This window comes from Chiloscyllium punctatum, chromosome 25 (genome assembly GCF_047496795.1).
Source record: "Chiloscyllium punctatum isolate Juve2018m chromosome 25, sChiPun1.3, whole genome shotgun sequence".
Taxonomy (NCBI): Eukaryota; Metazoa; Chordata; class Chondrichthyes; order Orectolobiformes; family Hemiscylliidae; genus Chiloscyllium; species Chiloscyllium punctatum.
The window spans coordinates 71,809,064-71,828,379 of NC_092763.1; the positions used below are offsets into that span (position 1 = coordinate 71,809,064).

General features: G+C 44.5%; 1 protein-coding gene across 3 annotated transcripts in view; it reads left to right on the plus strand.

Annotated features, from left to right (window-relative positions):
• The first annotated feature begins 11,769 nt into the window (after positions 1–11,769).
• The window catches only part of mtm1 (myotubularin 1), a 160,470-nt gene continuing 152,923 nt past the window's right edge, over positions 11,770–19,316 (plus strand). For all 3 annotated transcript variants that reach the window (XM_072595538.1, XM_072595539.1, XM_072595541.1), the window contains exon 1: positions 11,770–11,864. The gene's annotated coding sequence lies outside the window, so the exon portion shown is untranslated. The remainder of the gene's footprint in view (positions 11,865–19,316) is intronic.

The following is a 19,316-nucleotide window of genomic DNA, read 5'->3' on the forward strand; positions in this document are numbered from 1 at the left end:
TTTGTAGCCATTGCTGTGCTAAGTACGAGAGACCGTTGACTGCATGCATGTGGAGCTCAGAGCTCCTTCGTGTCATTCAGCCAGATTCATGAACAAGAAGAAATTTCACTGACTCGAAATCCAACAATGAGGGAGATGCCTGCCATCCTCCAGGGACCTATCATAACACGTAAATTCCACACAGCTCACAGATTCCTTGAAAGTTTAATACCCCCACCGCCCTGATCTCCCACCATACATCAGTTTGGGTCGTGGGTGTAGCTGCTTGGCCAGCATTTATTACCCATCCCTAGATGCCCTTAGAAAGGTGACAATGAACTGTCTTCTTGAACTGCCACAGTCCATATGCTGCAGGTAGAACCACAATGTCTTGAGGAATAGAATTTCAGGATTTTGACCCATAGACACTGACAGAATAGCAGTAACTTTCCAAGTTAGGATGGTGAGTGGTTTAGAGAAGAACTTGCAGATGGTGGCATTTTCATGTACCTGCTACCCTTGTGCTTCTAGATGGAAATGGTCATGGGTTTGGAAGGTGTTGGCTCTAAAGAGCCTTGGTGAATCTCTGCTGTGCATTTAGTCGTGATGTGCACTGCTGCCATTGAGCCTCATGATGGAGGGACTGAATGTTTGTGGATATGATGCAAATCAAATAGACTGCTTTGAGGGGAATGGTGCCATGATTCTAGTGTTATAAATGGATTGCTCGAATTGCACTCATTGAAGCAAATATTCCACAGACTCCTGACTTGTGCCTCAGAAATGATGAGCAGACTTTGGGAAGTTAGGAGATGAGTTACTCTCTGAAGGATACTCAGCTCTGCTGTGTCCTTGTAGCCAGAGTATTTATATAGCTAGTCAGCTATGCTTCGGATCAATGGTAACCCTCAGGATGTTGATAATGGGTATTCAGTCAGAAATAGTAATGCTATTGAATGTCAAGTTGCAGTGGTTAGATTCTCTTTCATTTAGGATGGTCATTTCCTGACATTTGTCTGGCATGAATCTTATTTGCTACTTGTCAGCCTAAATCTGAATATTGTACAGGTCTTACCACATCTGGTCATGGACTGCCTATGTGGGGAGTCCTGAATGGTGCTGAACATTATACAATCATCAGTAAACAGCCACCACATCTGACCTTATGTTGAAGGGAAGGCCATTGATGGAACAGCTGAAGATGGTCGGGCTATGTACGCTACGCTGAGGAACTCCTGAAGAGATAGCCTGCAGCTGAGATGAGGGAACACAATCATCTTCCGTTTATCAAACAAAAACTGAAGTTGTCTTCAAATCTCAAATGGCCTGGCAGCATCTGTGGAGAAAAAAACGTAGTTATCATTTCGACTCCAGTGACCCTTCTTCAGAAGGGTTTTTCTTAGATTTCCAGCATACGAGTTTTTTGTTTTATCTTCATTTATGTCAAGTATGACTCCAAGTAGCAGAGTTTTCCCCCTTACTCCCATTGACCCTAATTTTGCTCAGGCTCCTTAATACCACATGGTCAACTCTCACACCTCGAATTCAGTACCTCTGCTCATGTTTGAACCAAAGCTGTAACAAGGTCAAGACCTGATTCTGGTGGAACTTAAACTGGGCATCGCTGAGCAGGTTGTTGCTGAGCAAGTACTGCTAGATAGCCCTGTTGATGACCTCTTCCATCACTTTGCTGATAATCAACAGTAGGCTGATGCCAGTTTGAATTTGTCTTGCTTTTAGTCTACTCGACATACCTAGACAATTTTCCACATTGTTGGTTAGATGCAGGTTTTGTAGCTATGCTGGAACAGTTTGGCTAGGAGAGTGGCAAATTCTGGAGCACAAGATTTTGCTGTCTGGGCCCATTCTCTTTGCAGTATTAAGCACTTCTAATTGTTTATTAATATCTTATGGAGTGAATTCAGTTGACTGAAGATTAGTACCTGTGATGCTTGAGATCACTGGTGGAGGCTGAGATGGGTCATCCACTTGTCACTTCTGGCTGAAGATTGCTGCGAATGCTTCAGCTTTACCTTTTACACTGATGTGCTGGGCTCTCCATTATTGACGATAGGGATATTTGTAGAACCTCCTCTTCCAGTGACTTGATGAATTGTCCACCATCATTTATGACAGTGTGTGGCAGGACTGCAGAACTTGGATCTGATTCATTGGTTGTAGAACCACATAGTGTTGTCTATCATTTGCTGCTTATGCTATTTTGGACAGAAGTAGGCCTATTTTGTAGTTTCACCAGGTTGATGCCTGGTGCTGCTCCTGACATGTCCTCCCTCTCTCTCCATTGAACCAAAAGAATATCCATTTTTGAATTACTAGATCTGTTTGAAGTTGTCCCATTTAGTGTGGTGATAGTGCCACACAAAATAATGTTAAGGTATTCTCAATATCTCCAAAAGAACAGTGCAGTGGTCACTTTTACTGAAAATGTCTTGGACTGATGCATCTGCAGCATAAAGGTGGGGAATAGGTCAAGTATGTTTTTCCCACTGGTTGGTTCCCTCTTTTGCTGCAGCAATGTCCTTCCGGACTGGACAGTAGTGTCATGTCAGTAGTGCTGCTTGTGGCCTACTCTTGGTGAATACACATTGAAGGCTCCCACCCAGAGTACGTACTGTGTCTTTTGCACCTGATAGTGCTTCCACCAAGTGCTGTTCAACATAGAGGTGCACTAATTTACCAGCTGAGGGGGAGCTGGTACATGACAATCAGCAGACGGTTTCCATGCCATTGTTGTCTGCTTTTGTTTCTCTTCGCTCTCTTCCTCGCCCCATCTACATCAACCGAACTGAGGTTGAGAGGGTGGAGAGTGTCAAGTTCCTCGAAGTGACAATAACTGACAGTCTGTCCTGGACTTTGTATGTAGATGCAAGGGTCAAGAAGACAAAACAATGCCTCTTCTTCCTCATGCAGCTCAGGAAATTTGGCATGTCCACAAGGCCGCTCACCAACTTCTGCAGATGCACCATTGTAAGCATACTGTCTGGGTGCATATGGCCTGGTATGGCATTTGCTCTAACCAGGACTGTTAGAAACTACAGGAGGTGGTGTGCACAGCCCAGACCATCACAGATGCCAAACCTTCATCCACAGACTCCATTTACATGGCTCGCTATCACAGAAAGGCTGCCAACACCATCAAAGAGCCATTGCACCCTGGTAATTATCTCCTACAAACTCTTCCATCAAGCAGAAGATACAGAAACCTGAACACACCCACCAGCAGGTTCACGAACAGCTTCTTCTCAGCCATTATTAGACTGATGAATGGACTTCCTAGCCTCAAATGATGTAGATCTTGCAAACATTGATTTCACCTAGTGCACACCCTGTGCAATTTAACCTGTATGCCTCTGTCAAAGTCTTTTTGATCCATATGTCCTTGCTTACCATGATCCATCTGTACTAGAACATAGAACATTCCAGCGCAGTGCATACCCTTCGGCTCTCGATGTTGCCCCAACCTGTGGAACCAATCGAAAGCCCATCTAACCTACATCATTCCATTCTTGTCCATATGTCTACCTAATGACCATTTAAATGCCCTTAAAGCTGGCAAGTCTACTACTGTTGCAGGCAGTGCATTCCATGCCCCAGCTACTCTCTGGGTAAAGAAACTACCTCTGACATCTGTCCTATATCTATCACCCCTCAATTTAAAGCTATGACCCTTTGTGCTAGCCATCGCCATCCAAGGAAAAAGGCTCTCACTGTCCAACCTATCCAACGTTCTGATTATCTTATATGTCTCAATTACATCACCTCTCAACCTTCTTCTCTCTAATGAAAACAGCCTCAGTTCACTCAGCCTTTCCTGACAAGACCTTCCCTCCACACCAGGCAACATCCTAGTAAAACTCTTCTGAACCCTTTCCAAAGCTTCCACATTCTTCCTATAATGCAGTGACCAGAACTGTACGCAATACTCCAAGTGTGGCTGCGCTAGAGTTTTGTACAGCTGAAGCATGACCTCATGGTTTCAAAACTCAATCCATCTATCAACAAAACTCAATCCGTCTATCAACAAAACTCAATCTGTCTATCAATAAACGCTAACACACCGTATGCCTCGCTGTATTCCTGATGAAGAGCTTTTGCCGAAACATCGAATATACAGCTCCTTGGATGCTGCCTGAACTGCTGTGCTTTTTCAGCACCACTAATCCACAATCTGGTTTCCAGCATCTGCAGTCATTGTTTTTACCTTCTTAACAACTCTATCAACCTGGTTGGCAACTTTCAAGGATCTATGTACATGGACACTGAGATCTCTCTGCTCATCTACACAACCAAGTATCTTACCATTAGCTGAGTACTCTGCATTCCTGTAACTCCTTACAAAATTAATCACCTCACACTTTCCCGCACTATCTGCACTGCGGATGATTGTTAAATTTCCTTTTTGTTAAAGGTTACTGAATAACGGGCTATGTTTGGAAGGTAGTGAGGACTGTAGATTAGAGTTGAAGAGTATGGTGCTGGAAAAGCACAGCTGGTCAGGCAAGATCCGAGGAGCTGGAGAGTTGACATTTCGAGCATAAGCTCTTCATCTTCCTGTTGCTTTTCCAGCACCACACTTTTCGACGATTTTTGGGAGGTGGCTGTTTGCAGCTGCAGTATCACTTTTATTCTTCCATGTGGGTTTCCCTTTAGAGCAAAGGACTTAATGAGTGCTTGTACAATAATATTTTACAGATTCTGTTTCCATTCCCACAGTTGGGTGAGTTTGCACTGTGCAGCAACACAAACAGATCTAGGATTTCTTCTATTTGTACTCTGCATTCTGTGAGAGGCCATAGTTTGAAGAACCATTCAGAGAAATATCAGATGTTAATAATAACTTTCCAACAAGTCTTTCACCTTCAATGATCCACCCCCATGAAGAAAATTGTTCCTCCCACCTTCTCCTTTCCTCTGGTGTCCTCTCTATCCTTCTTTGATTTCTCCATGTGACTGTCTTCCCGGATATTCCTGGCCTCCCCCCAGATCCCACTCCCACTGGGATCCCCATCCCCAGCCTCACCCTTATACTGCAACTCCCCTCCTTGCTGTTCTGCTGCTTTTTCACTATTCCCAGTATCACACCCGATTACCCCATTGTGTTTACCACCCTTCATATTCATATTCCTTGTCCCTATTGCCCTTATTCCTGTGACTCTCTCCACAGTATCCCAGTTTGCAGCCTCCATTTCCCAGGATCTATCCAGTACCCCTGAGGACCGCAACCTTTCAGTTCCATTCACTATCTTTCCTTCTGACGCATCTCATCTTTCTATTCACATTTGTTGTTAATCCTTTTTATGACTTCATCTCCCTTTAAAGTTGAACTCTGCTTACCTGCCCCAGTTAGGTTCTGCTGGAATCAGGTAGTGTGTTTGCAATGCTTGGATAGAGTACTGGGTCTAGATTAGAGTGGTGCTGGAAAAGCACAGCAGGTCAGGCAGCATCCCAGGAGCAGGAAAATCGACGTTTCGGGCAAAAGTCCTTCATCAGGAATAGAGGGAGGGTGCCTGCCCCCAACCCTCATAACATAAGTGTTTAAATACTGAATGCAAATGACTGAGAGATTTCATGAGTTGGTTGGCCCTACTGAGATTTCATCTCTTGCATTGTAACCATTTACCCAAAGAGATATTATGATCGGAACCAACCCTACCACGTAAACACTCATATATCTAGATTAGCGTGGTGCTGGAAAAGCACAGCAGTTCAGGCAGCATCCGAGAAGCAGGAAAATCGACGTTTTGGGCAAAAGCCCTTCATCATGGCTTTTGCCCAAAACGTCGATTTTCCTGCTTCTCGGATGCTGCCTGAACTGCTGTGCTTTTCCAGCACCACGCTAATCTAGAATCTAGTTTCTAGCAACTGCAGTCCTTGTTTTTACCTACACACTCATATATACATACTTGAGTTTCTGAACACTTGTTCTCCAATATTATTCTTGGGAGCTGCAGCATTAACAAGTGTTCATAAAGTCAGAAGTCACACGACACCAGATTATAGTCCAACATGTTTATTTGAAATCACAAACTTTCGGAGCACAGCCCCTTTGGCAGGTGTAGTGAGAGAGAAAAGCTCATATACATAGAATTCAGAGGTAGAGAACAGGCAGAGAGATCAGAAGATCATACAACTGGTGCAAGGGGAGTGTTGAATAATAAGTCTCAACAAGTGACCAAGAGTTGATCCAGTCATTTAGCTTGTCTCCAGCACCACGTTATTTTTAATATTTTGTAATTATCTCTCTGCTTCATATAATCAGATTTTAAATCATCCATTCACTTGTTATTTAGTTGTTGATACTTTACTCACACTGGAGGGCCTTCTCCACCACCAAAACCTAGCCACCCCATGTCTGGACAAAGAACGCCTCATCTTCCACCAAACGGCATCAATGTCGATTTCGCCAGTTTCCTCATCTCCCCTGCCCCCATTTTATCCCAGATCCAATCCTCCAACCCATCCCCCCTCTTGAACTGTCCTACCTGTCCACCTTCCTTCCCACCAATCTGCTTATTATTTGACATACCACTTGCACCAGTTGTGTGATCTTTTGATTTCTCTGCCCTTGAACTTTCTGCCTATAAATTATATGTGTGTGTGCTTTTCCTCCTCACTACACATGATGAAGAGGCTGATCTCAGAAAGATTGTGATTTTAAATAAAACTGTTGGACTACAGCCTGGTGTCGTGTGACTTCTGACTTTGTCCACCCCAGTCCAACACCAACACCTCCACGTAATGAGTATTCATGACATGCTAATGAATGCAAAGCAGGTTCCCAGTGATGAATGTTTAGAAAACTGACCTGCCTGGAAGTTTCAGAGAATTTAACAACAAACTGTAATCTGTTATTTGGAAGTTCCTTAATGCAGTAGGTCAATTGCTTGACTAGCTGTCACTTTAAATGTACAGCATTGTCATTCTTTGGAGTTGATAAGTTTCGACATTTAAAACTACAATGGATTAGGCTTTTCAATCAAAGAAAATTTGCAAGCAAAGACTCAGTCGTGCTAAATATGTGAAGCCCACTGTAATCTGTTTGTAATCTAGTAGCTCGAGTGGGTTGGTTGTGTCTCAAACGGTAACATTCTTGCCATTTGGGGAAGAAAAGTATAGATTCTGTTCAGGGAATCTGCCTCTGCAGAATTAGCAAAACCTGTTGCATTAGGGAACTGACTAACATCACTAGTTACTAACTCCATATTTAGTGCTCTTGTAAATATGGCTTCCATGGTCTCAAAGGCTTTTCCAAATCAATGAAACCAACATTATGAACACATGGAGCTAGACTTAGAGTCATAGGTGTACAGCATAGAGAAACAGACCCTTCGGTTCAACCCATTCATGCTGACCAGTTACCCCAACCCAATCTAGTCCCACCTGCCAGCACCCCAACCATATCCCTCCAATCCCTTCCTATTCATATACCCATCCAAATGCTTTTTAAATGTTGCAATTGTACCAGCGTCCACCACTTCCTCTGGCAGCTCATTCCATACATGTACCATCCTCTGTGTGAAAATGTTGCCCCTTGGGTCTCTTTTACATCTTTCACCTCTAACACTAAAGCTTTGACCTCTAGTTCTGGACTCCCGACCCCAGGGAAAAGACTTTGTCTATTTATCCTATCCGTGACCCTCATAATTTTGTAAACCTCTATAAAGTCACCACTCAGCCTCAGACGCTCCAAGGAAAACAGCCCCCACCTATTTAGCCTCTCCCTATAGCTCAAATCCTCCAACCCTGGCAACATTCTTGTAAATCTTTTCTGAACCCTTTCAAGTTTCACAACATCTTTCCCATAGGAAGGAGACCAGAATTGCATGCAATATTCCAACAGAGGCCTAACCAATGTCCTGTACAGCCGCATGACCGACCAACTCCTATACTCAATACTCTGACCAACAAAGGAAAGCATACCAAACGCCACCTTCACTATCCTATCAACCTGTGACTCTACTTTCAAGGAGCTATAAACCTGTATGCCAAGGTCTCTTTGTTCAGCAACACTCCCTAGGACCTTACCATTAAGTGTATAAATCCTGCTAAGATTTGCTTTCCCAAAATGCAGCACCTTGCATTTATCTGAATTAAACTCCATCTGCCACTTCTCAGCCCATTGGCCCATCTAGAACATAGAACAGAGAAAAATACAGCACAGTACAGACCCTTCGGCCCTCGATGTTGCGCCGACCGAAGCCTACCTAACCTACACTAGCCCAATAACCTCCATATGTTTATCCAATGCCCGCTTGAATGACCATAAAAAGGGGGAGTCCACCACTGATACTGGCAGGGCATTCCATGAACTCACAACCTGCTGAGTAAAGAATCTACCCCTAACATCTGTCCTATACCAACCTCCCCTTAATTTAAAGCTGTGTCCCCTAGTAACAGCTGACTGCATACGCGGAAAAAGGTTCTCACTGTCAACCCTATCTAAACCCCTAATCATCTTGTACACCTCTATCAAATCTCCCCTAAACCTTCTTTTCTCCAATGAGAACAGCCCCAAGTGCCTCAGCCTTTCCTCATACGATCTTCCTACCATGCCAGGCAACATCCTGGTAAACCTCCTCTGCACCCGTTCCAGTGCCTCCACATCCTTCCTATAGTATGGCGACCAAAACTGTACACAATACTGCAGATAAGGCCGCACCAGAATCTTATACAACTGCAACATGACCTCAGGACTCCGGAACTCAATTCCTCTACCAATAAAGCCCAGTACGCCATATGCCTTCTTCACAGCACTATTTACCTGGGTGGCAACTTTCAAAGATCTGTGTACATGGACACCAAGATCCCTCTGCTCATCCACACTACCAAGTAGCCTACCATTAGCCCAGTAATCCATCTTCTTGTTACTCCTACCAAAGTGAATAACTTCACACTTAGCTACATTGAACTCCATTTGCCACCTTTCTGCCCAGCTCTGCAACTTATCTATATCCCGCTGTAACCTGCCACATCCTTCTTCGCTGTCCACCACTCCACCGACTTTCATATCATCCGCAAACTTGCTCACTCAGCCTTCAAGCCCCTCCTCCAGGTCATTTATAAAAATGACAAACAGCAATGGTCCCAAAACAGATCCTTGTGAAACACCGCTAGTAACTGCACTCCAAGATGAACCTTTACCATCAACTACTACCCTCTGTCTCCTTCCAGCCAGCCAATTCCTAATCCAAACCTCTAATGCACCCTCAATGCCATACCTCTGTAATTTTTGCAGTAGCCTACCATGGGGTACCTTATCGAACGCCTTGCTAAAATCCATATACACCACATCTACTGCTTTACCCTCGTTCACTTCCTTAGTCACCTTCTCAAAGAACTCAATAAGGTTTGTGAGGCACGACCTGCCCTTCACAAAACCATGCTGACTATCCTTGATCACATTATTCCTATCCAGATGTTCATAAATCCTATACCTTACAATTCTCTCTAAGACTTTGCCCACAACAGAAGTGAGACTCACTGGCCTATAGTTACTAGGGCTGTCCCTACTCCCCTTCTTGAACAAGGGGACCACATTCGCTATCCTCCAGTCTTCTGGCACTATTCCTGTAGACAACGACGACATAAAAATCAAGGCCAATGGCTCCGCTATCTCCTCCCTAGCTTCCCAGAGGATCCTAGGATAAATGCCATCAGGCCCAGGGGACTTACCTATTTTCACCCTTTCCAGTATTCCCCGGACCTCTTCCCTACATACCTCAAAGCCATCCATTCTAATCACTTGTGACTCAATATTCACATCAGCAACAACGTCCTGTTCCTGAGTGAATACTGACAGAAAGTATTGATTTAGTGTCTCTCCAATCTCCTCTGCCTCCACGCACAACTTCCCACTCCTATCCTTGACTGGACCGATACCTACCCTAGTCATCTGATCAAGATCCTGTTGTAATCTGAGGTAACCTTCTTCACCATCCCCTACACCTCCAATTTTGGTGTCATCTGCAAACTTACTAACTATACCTCTTATGCTTGCATCCAAATAATTTATATAAATGATGAAAAGTAGAGGACCAGCACCAATCCTTGTGGCACTCCACTGGTCACAGGCCTCCAGTCTGAAAAACAACCCTCCACCACCATCCTCTGTCTTCTACCTTTGAGCCAGTTCTGTATCCAAATGGCTACTTCTCCCTGTATTCCGTGAGGTCTAACCTTGCTAACCAGTATGCCATGGGGAACCTTGTTGAACGCCTTACTGAAGTCCATATAGATCACATCTGCTGCCCTCATCAATCCTCTTTGTTACTTCTTCAAAAAACTCAATCAAGGTTGTAAGACATGATTTCCCACGCACAAAGCCATGTTGACTACCCCTAATCATACTTACACTTGATGCTGCATCTTTGGAGATACTGTCTTTTACATGAGATGTCAATCTTGGATTGACAGTACACCGAGCTGGACATAGTTGTAATGCTATTTTGAAGATGAGTAGGAGAACTATGCCTGATGTCCTGATCCAGGCCAATAGTTATCCCTCAAATAACATAAAGACAGATGATCATATTGCTATTTGTGGTACTTCGCTGCATGGTAATTGGCAGTTGTGTTTTCTACATTAAACAGTGACTACACTTCAAAAAAGATGACTTCATTGGCAGTAAAGTGCTTTGAGACATACAGTAATTGTGAAAACTGGTATATAGTAAAAAATATTTTTAGCTTCTTCAGCATATCTCTAACTGTGCTTCAACTTTTGTTGGCTTAAGTCTGAAGTTGAGACATTTAGGCAATAATACAACAAACTAATTGTGACAGTTAAAGTAAAACATGATAAAATTTTGGAAAGAATAAATCTGTGTCATGGTACACAGGGTGATAAAGGAGGCATTTGGCACTCTTGCCTTCATTGCTCAGACTGTTGAGTATAGGAGTTGGGGCATCATGTTGCTGTTGTATGGGATGTTGGTGAGGCCACTTTTGGAGTACTGCATACAGTTCTGATCACCCTGCTATAGGAAGGATATTATTAAATAGGAGAGGGTGCAGAAAACATTTACAAGGGCGTTGCTAAGGCTGAACAGTTTATAAGGAGGCTGTATATTTTTCAGTGGAGCATTGGAGGTTGACGGGTAACCCTATATAGACTTATAAAATATTGTAAATTATAAATTAACGAATTAATGAGGTGAATAGCAAAGGTCTTTCCCCTCGGTACAGGTGCATAAACTAGAGGGCATATTTTTAAGGTGAGAAGAGAAAGATTTAAAAGGCATCTGAGGGGCAACATTTTCACACAGAAGGTGGTTCATGTATGGAAAGAACTGCCAGAGGAAGTGGTAGATGCAGGTACAGTTACAACATTTGAAAAACATTTGGACAGGGACATGAAATGGAACAGTTTAGAGGGATTTGGGCCAAACGCAGGCAAATGGGACTAGTCTGGTTTAAGAAATCTGATCAGCATGGATGAGTTGGAATGGAAGGTCTGTTTCTGTGCTGTATGACTTTAAATTGTTAGAAACCTCTTCTTGTCAGTTTGGTACAGACAGAAATTGGAGCAAATGCAGGGAATTTCAGAGTGGACAGAGAAGGTGTGACACTGGCAATGCATATAGCTGGCACCTCTTCCCTGCCACAGTGTGCACCATGAAAGGCCAGGTCAGGCTGTTTCCATCAGAACACAGCTGCAAGAAGTGGGTGGGGAAGGTGACCTCTTGGCTAGGAGACTACAGCTCCCAGAGGGCCGCGCGGCGGAGGCGCATGCGCAGTGCGGGTGACCGGGCGGGGGGTGGGGAAGGTCAGGTGACGCGGTCGGTAGAGGCGGCGGAGTGAGAGACTGACTGAAAGAGGGAGGAGGGCGGATTTGGGCTTGTGAAGATTCCGGTCGGCAGGAACAGGTATGGCTACTCCTGGTTGTTATTGTTGTTGTAGTGACGCTTCAGTCGGGGGCCGACCGGCTGATTAGAGTGTGTTTGTTGGGGGCTAACGCGTTTAAAGGAGAGCAGAGCCGAGCCAGTGCTATGTGCCTGTCTAAAGGGGTTCAGTCAGTGCTGGGCCCTGGCTGCACTCACCTTTCTCCCACACTGTTTCTGGACAGGTGTCAAAGTTAGCAGCAGTTCAAGTTAAAGCCACAATTTATGCCACATCTGGACCTGTACAGAAGGGTGAAGGAATCCCCTCTGCCACTTATTTTACTCAGTTGTGATGTAAATGCTATCTCACTTTTCTCTCTTAAACACTAGCTGTGCAATTCTATGAAACGTAAGGAAAGGTTAATTTTTGTTTTACTGATGGTGCCTTACCCGCCCCCCATATATATTTGTTTATTCTTTATGGTTATGCTTTTTCTTAAACCCTCCTTTTCTTTCCATCAGTGCAAGAGTATGATGTATTGAAGTGCAAATGGTGCTATGAACTGTAACAGCATTCTGACGTGGTAAAATAGGAAACAGAATATTATTCAAAGGTTAAGAAAGCTTTCTTTGGCAAGCACCACTATGCTACATTTTCTAATCTACAGGATCCAACAAGTTCTAGATAGTTTGATTTTCTTTCTGTTTGAGAGTCTTTAAGGTTTAAAACTTTTAGAAAAAATTGGTGTATGTAAGTTTTGGTGTGAAATCTCTCCCGGTGCTCAGGTATGGGCACTGAGGCCAGTAGTTGCATTTTGGCCACTCCCAGGATGAGATCAGTTAAACTGGTGCTTTATGGCATGGTGTAAAGACAACAATCTCTCCATTAATGTCAGCAAAATGAAGGAGCTGGTCATTGACTTCAGGATGTGGAGTGGAGGGCACCCCCCATGTCTGCGTCAGTGGAGCTGAGGTGGCGGTGGTCAAAAGTGTCAAGTTCCTGGGAATGATCATTAACAATCTGCCCTGGTCCATCCACATTGACAATATGGTCAAGAATGGGCGGCATGGTGGCACAGTGGTTAGCACTGCTGCCTCACAGTGCCAGAGAACCGGGTTCAATTCCAGCCTCAGGCGACTGACTGTGTGAAGTTTGCACGTTCTCCCCGTGTCTGCGTGGGTTTCCTCCAGGTGCTCCGGTTTCCTCCCACAGTCCAAAGATGTGCAGGTCAGGTGAATTGGCCATGCTAAATTGTCCGTATTGTTAGGTAACAGGTAGATGTAGGGGTATCGGTGGGTTGCGCTTCGGTGGGGTGGTGTGGACTTGTTGGGCCGAAGGGCCTGTTTCCACACTGTAAGTAATCTCATCCAATCTAATCTAATCTAAATGCACAGCAATGCCTCTGCTTCTTCAGGAAGCTAAGGAAATTCAGCATGTCCATGAAGACACTTACAAATTTTTATAGCATCAATTTGGATGCATCACAGCTCGGTATGACAATGCTCTTCCCAAGTCCAAAAGAAATAGAGAGTTGTGAACACAGCTTTGTCATGCAAACCAGCCTCCTGTCCACTGACTTCATCTATACTTCCCACTGCATCAGAAAAGCAACCAATGTCATGAAAGACCCCTCCCACCCCAGTTATTCTATACTTCGCCCTCTTTTTCAGGCAAAAGATGTAAAGGTTTGTGTATATGTACAAACAGATTCAAGAACAGCTTCTTCCCCACTGCTATCAGACTTTTGAATGGACCTCTTTAATGTTAATGGTGATCTCTCTCTGTGCTGCCTTGGCCGTTGTAACACTATATCCTGTGCTCCATTGTGTTAGCCTGATGAACCTTTATAGTATGATCTGCCTGTAAGTTACATAAGACAACACTTTTCACTGGATCTCTATGCGTGACAGTAATCAAATCAAATTCGCAGAATGAGGATCAGCCTTGTGATCTTTTTGCTCTCTGGTGTACTACTCGGGGTTATTTATTTTTCAACCAAGTTAGTTGGATGCTATTTCACTGTTGGAAGAAGGACTATTGTGAGATTATGCAACTTTAATCTATAGTCTTAAAGCCTTGTTCTGGAAATAAAGTATTCAGCAAATTATTGAGGTTGATTTTGAGAGTCTGGTCAGATTAAACATTGGATACTGCACAAATAACATTTTTGTTTTCTTGTCTCTTTCCTTCCCAAATTAGACAAGGACATGTGAGAAATTCACTTAAATTTTTCTGTCGCTTAGTAATACTATCACTATATAGAGGTCACTGACAAATACTTTGTTTCAGAATGCTTTTGAGTTGGTGGTGTATTGTGTGTGTTGTAAATACTAACCACTGGAGTAGCAAATACAACTGTAACAAATGAAATAGATTAAATCAGTGTTTAAGGTATGTGGATATTTCCAAAAAAAGTAGAATTGAGGCCTTCAACATTCCCATTTGTTACACTACAGTGTTTCAGTGCACTGTATGTAGAGTCTCACTTTACAGCAGTGGAATTGTGTATTTAAACTAATTGAAAGTCTATGATGCTACATGTAACTGTATGTTTTTGTAAAGTGACAGCCACTTGAACAATTAGTGACAATCTTGTACCTAATGCGCTTAGTTATGGATTCAGGCCCAGTTACAAAGTCAAGGCTCACATCACATCTTCAGAATCCTTAAGGGGGAGGGTGTGCAGCCAGAAGTCGTGGTACACATTGGCACCAACGACATAGGTAGGAAGAGGGGTGGGGAGGTCATTCAAGAGCTCAAGAAGTTAGGCTGGAAGCTAAAAGCTAGGACAGACAGAGTCGTCATCTCTGGGTTGTTGCTGGTGCCACGTGACAGAGAGGCAAAGAATAGGGAGAGAGTGCAGTTGAACACGTGGCTGCAAGGATGGTGTAGGAGGGAGGGCTTCAGATATTTGGACAATTGGACTGCATTCTGGGGAAGGTGGGACCTGTATAAACAGGACGGGTTGCACCTGAACCAGAAGGGCACCAATATCCTGGGGGGTAGGTTTGCTAGCACTCTTCGGGGGGGGTTTAAACTAATTTGGCAGGGGGATGGGATCCGGACTTGTAGTCCAGCAAGTAAGCTAGCTGTGTGTCAGGATGTCCAAGACTGTAGGGAGGCTGTGGAGAAGGTAGCACTGACAGGGACTACTTGCGGACACAGAGATGGGCTCAAGTGCGTATACTTCAATGCAAGGAGTATCAGAAATAAGGTGGGTGAACTTAAGGCGTGGATCGGTACCTGGGACTACGATGTTGTGGCCATCACGGAAACATGGATAGATGAGGGACAGGAATGGCTGTTGGAGGTTCCTGGTTACAGATGTTTCAGTAAGATTAGGGAGGGTGGTAAAAAAGGAGGGGGGGTGGCATTGCTAATTAGAAATGGTATAACGGCTGCAGAAAGGAAGTTTGAGGGGGATCTGCCTCTGGAGGTAGTATGGGCTGAAGTCAGAAATAGGAAAGGTGCAGTCACCTTGTTGGGTGTTTATTATAGGCCCCCCAATAGCAGCAGAGATGTGGAGAAACAGATTGGGAAACAGATTTTGGAAAGGTGCAGAAGCCACAGGGTCGTAGTCATGGGCGACTTCAACTTCCCAAATATTGATTGGAAGCTCTTTAGATCAAGTAGATTGGATGGGGCGGTGTTTGTGCAGTGTGTCCAGGAAGCTTTTCTAACGCAGTATGTAGATTGTCCAACCAGAGGGGAGGCCATATTGGATTTGGTACTCGGTAATGAACCGGGACAAGTGGTGGGCTTGTTAGTGGATGAACATTTTGGTGATGGCGACCACAATTCTGTGACTTTCACCTTGGTTATGGAGAGAGATAGGTGCGCACAACAAGGAAGTTTTTACAATTGGGGGAAGGGAAATTACGATGCTGTAAGACAGGATTTGAGGAGCATACGTTGGGAGCATAGGCTGTCAGGGAAGGATGTGGTGGAAATGTGGGACTTTTTCAAGGAGCAGATACGACGTGTCCTTGATATGTATGTACCGATCAGGCAGGAAAGAAATGGTCGTGTGAGGGAGCCTTGGTTGACGAGGGAGGTTGAATGTCTAGTAAAGAGGAAGAAGGAGGCTTACATAAGGTTGAGGAAACAAGGTTCAGACAGAGCAGTGGAGGGATACAGGATAGCCAGAAGGGACCTGAAGAAAGGGATTAGGAGAGCTAAGAGAGGGCATGAAAAATCCCTGGCGGATAGGATCAAGGATAACCCCAAGGCATTCTATGCGTATGTGAGAAACCTGAGAATGACGAGAACGAGGGTAGGTCCGATCAAGGACAGTGGTGGGAGACTGTGTATTGAGTCGGAAGAGATAGGAGAGGTCTTGAACAAGTACTTCTCTTCAGTATTTACGAACGAGAGGGACCGTATTGTTGAAGAGGAGAGTGTGAAACGGACTGATAAGCTAGAAGAGATACCTGTTAGGAAGGAAGATGTGTTGGACATTTTGAACAACTTGAGGATAGACAAGTCCCCCGGGCCTGACGGGATATATCCTAGGATTATGTGGGAAGCAAGAGAGGAAATTGCAGTACCGTTGGCAATGATCTTCTCGTCTTCACTGGCAACTGGGGTGGTACCAGGGGACTGGAGAGTAGCGAATGTTGTGCCCCTGTTCAAAAAAGGGAATAGGGATAACCCCGGGAATTACAGGCCAGTTAGTCTTACTTCTGTGGTAGGCAAAGTAATGGAAAGGGTACTGAGGGATAGGATTTACGAGTATCTGGAAAGACACTGCTTGATTAGGGACAGCCAGCACGGATTTGTGAAGGGTAGGTCTTGCCTTACAAGTCTTATTGAATTCTTCGAGGAGGTGACCAAGCATGTGGATGAGGGTAGAGCAGTGGATGTAGTGTACATGGATTTTAGTAAGGCATTTGATAAGGTTCCCCATGGTAGGCTTATGCGGAAAGTCAGGAGGCATGGGATAGAGGGAAATTTGGCCAATTGGATAGAAAACTGGCTAACCGGTCGAAGTCAGAGAGTGGTGGTAGATGGTAAATATTCAGCATGGAGTCCAGTTACAAGTGGAGTTCCGCAGAGATCAGTTCTGGGTCCTCTGCTGTTTGTAATTTTTATTAATGACTTAGAGGAGGGAGTCGAAGGGTGGGTCAGTAAATTTGCAGATGATACAAAGATAGGTGGAGTTGTGGACAGTGAGGAGGGCTGTTGTCGGCTGCAGAGGGACTTAGGTATGATGCAGAGCTGGGCTGAGGAGTGGCAGATGGAGTTCAACCCTGCCAAGTGTGAGGTTGTCCATTTTGGAAGAACAAATAAGAATGCGGAATACAGGGTTAATGGTAGGGTTCTTGGTCAGGTGGAGGAACAGAGGGATCTTGGGGTCTATGTACATAGATCTTTGAAGGTTGCCACTCAGGTGGATAGAGTTTGTAAGAAGGCCTATGGAGTATTATCGTTCATTAGCAGAGGGATTGAATTCAAGAATCGTGAGGTGATGTTGCAGCTGTACAGGACTTTGGTTAGGCCACATTTGGAGTACTGTGTGCAGTTCTGGTCGCCTCACTTTAGGAAAGATGTGGAAGCTTTGGAGAGGGTGCAGAGAAGATTTACCAGGATGTTGCCTGGAATGGAGAGTAGGTCGTACGAGGATAGGTTGAGAGTTCTCGGCCTTTTCTCGTTGGAACGGCGAAGGATGAGGGGTGACTTGATAGAGGTTTATAAGATGATCAGAGGAATAGATAGAGTAGACAGTCAGAAACTTTTTCCCCGGGTACAACAGAGTGTTACAAGGGGACATAAATTTAAGGTGAAGGGTGGAAGGTATAGGGGAGATGTCAGGGGTGGGTTCTTTACCCAGAGAGTGGTGGGGGCATGGAATGCGCTGCCCGAGGGAGTGGTAGAGTCAGATTCATTGGCGACCTTTAAGCGGCATTTGGATAGGTACATGGATGGGTGCTTAATCTAGGATAGAAGTTCGGCACAACATCGTGGGCCGAAGGGCCTGTTCTGTGCTGTATTGTTCTATGTTCTATGTTCTATCACATTGAGTGCTACAGTATCGCTATGCTTCATTTTAGATGAGACATTGTCAACTTGGGAACTTGCTCTGTACAAATTGGTTGTTTAGATTACAACAGTGACAATATTACATGCTATTGAGTGCTTTGTTCACTGTGAAGTGTTGGAAAGTCCAGAGGTTGTGAAAGGTGTTGTATAAATTACAAGTTTTCCCTCAAGAGTTCATGCAAATTAGTGTGATTAATTTTAGGTTTTAGTTATAATTGTTGAGTTGATCATGCTCAACTTTCTCGTACTTCCTCTTTGTAATTTTTTTAGCCGATCTGGTGCCGAGTTATTTTTTTAGACTGAGACTTTGGTAACATTTTTCCTTGAGGCTGATCCTCACTCTAATCCACACAATAATCCACCAATCTCAATTTGCACATTCTCCATTGATCCTTTGCCTCAACAGATTTCATTGGGAGACATCTAGATTTCCTTCACCTCTTGTGTGAAAACGTGGAAGCAGAAGGCATGGCTGTAATATTGAATGAGTATTTTGCAGCTGCAACCTGAGGCAGAATTTTTTGCCGGCATCTACCAAACATTGTGGAAAATTGGCCAAGTGTGCCCTGTCCACAAAAGTAGGACAAATTCAACTTAGCCATTGCTTTTCCATCAGTCTATATGAAACTAGATTGGCAGAGGGGTGGGAACCGGTGCTATGAATCAGATGATGGAGTTGGTAGTGAACAGCCAGATGCAGCGTGCAGAGTCTGTGAGGAGGGATAGGCATTTGAAAAGGCAAAGGTGCAGTCAGTGTGACGGGTTGAAGCGTGTCTATTTAATGCAAGAAGAATCAGGAATAAGAGTGATGGACTTAGAGCATGGATCAGCACTCGGAACTATGATGTGTGGCAGTTACGGAGACTTGGATATCACAGGTGCATGAATGGTTGTTGGATGTTTCAGGTTTTTGATGTTTTAAAAGGAATCTGGGGAAAGGTAAAAGAAGTGGAGGAGTGGCATTGCTAATCAGGGATGGTATCATAGCTGCAGAAAGGGAGCTTTGAAGATGGTTTGTTTACAGAGGTAAAAACAATGACTGCAGATGCTGGAAACCAGATTCTGGATTAGTGGTTCTGGAAGAGCACAGCAGGTCAGGCAGCATCCAAGGAGCTTCGAAATCGACGTTTCGGGCAAAAGCCCTTCATCAGGAATAAAGGCAGTGAGCCTGAAGCGTGGAGAGATAAGCTAGAGGAGGGTGGGGGTGGGGAGAAAGTAGCATAGAGTACAATGGGTGAGTGGGGGAGGGGATGAAGGTGATAGGTCGGGGGCGGGGGGAGGGTGGAATGGATAGGTGGAAAAGGAGATAGGCAGGTAGGACAAGTCTGGACAGATCATGGGGACAGTGCTGAGCTGGAAGTTTGGAACTAGGGTGAGGTGGGGGAAGGGGAAATGAGGAAACTGTTGAAGTCCACATTGATGCCCTGGGGTTGAAGTGTTCCAAGGCGGAAGATGAG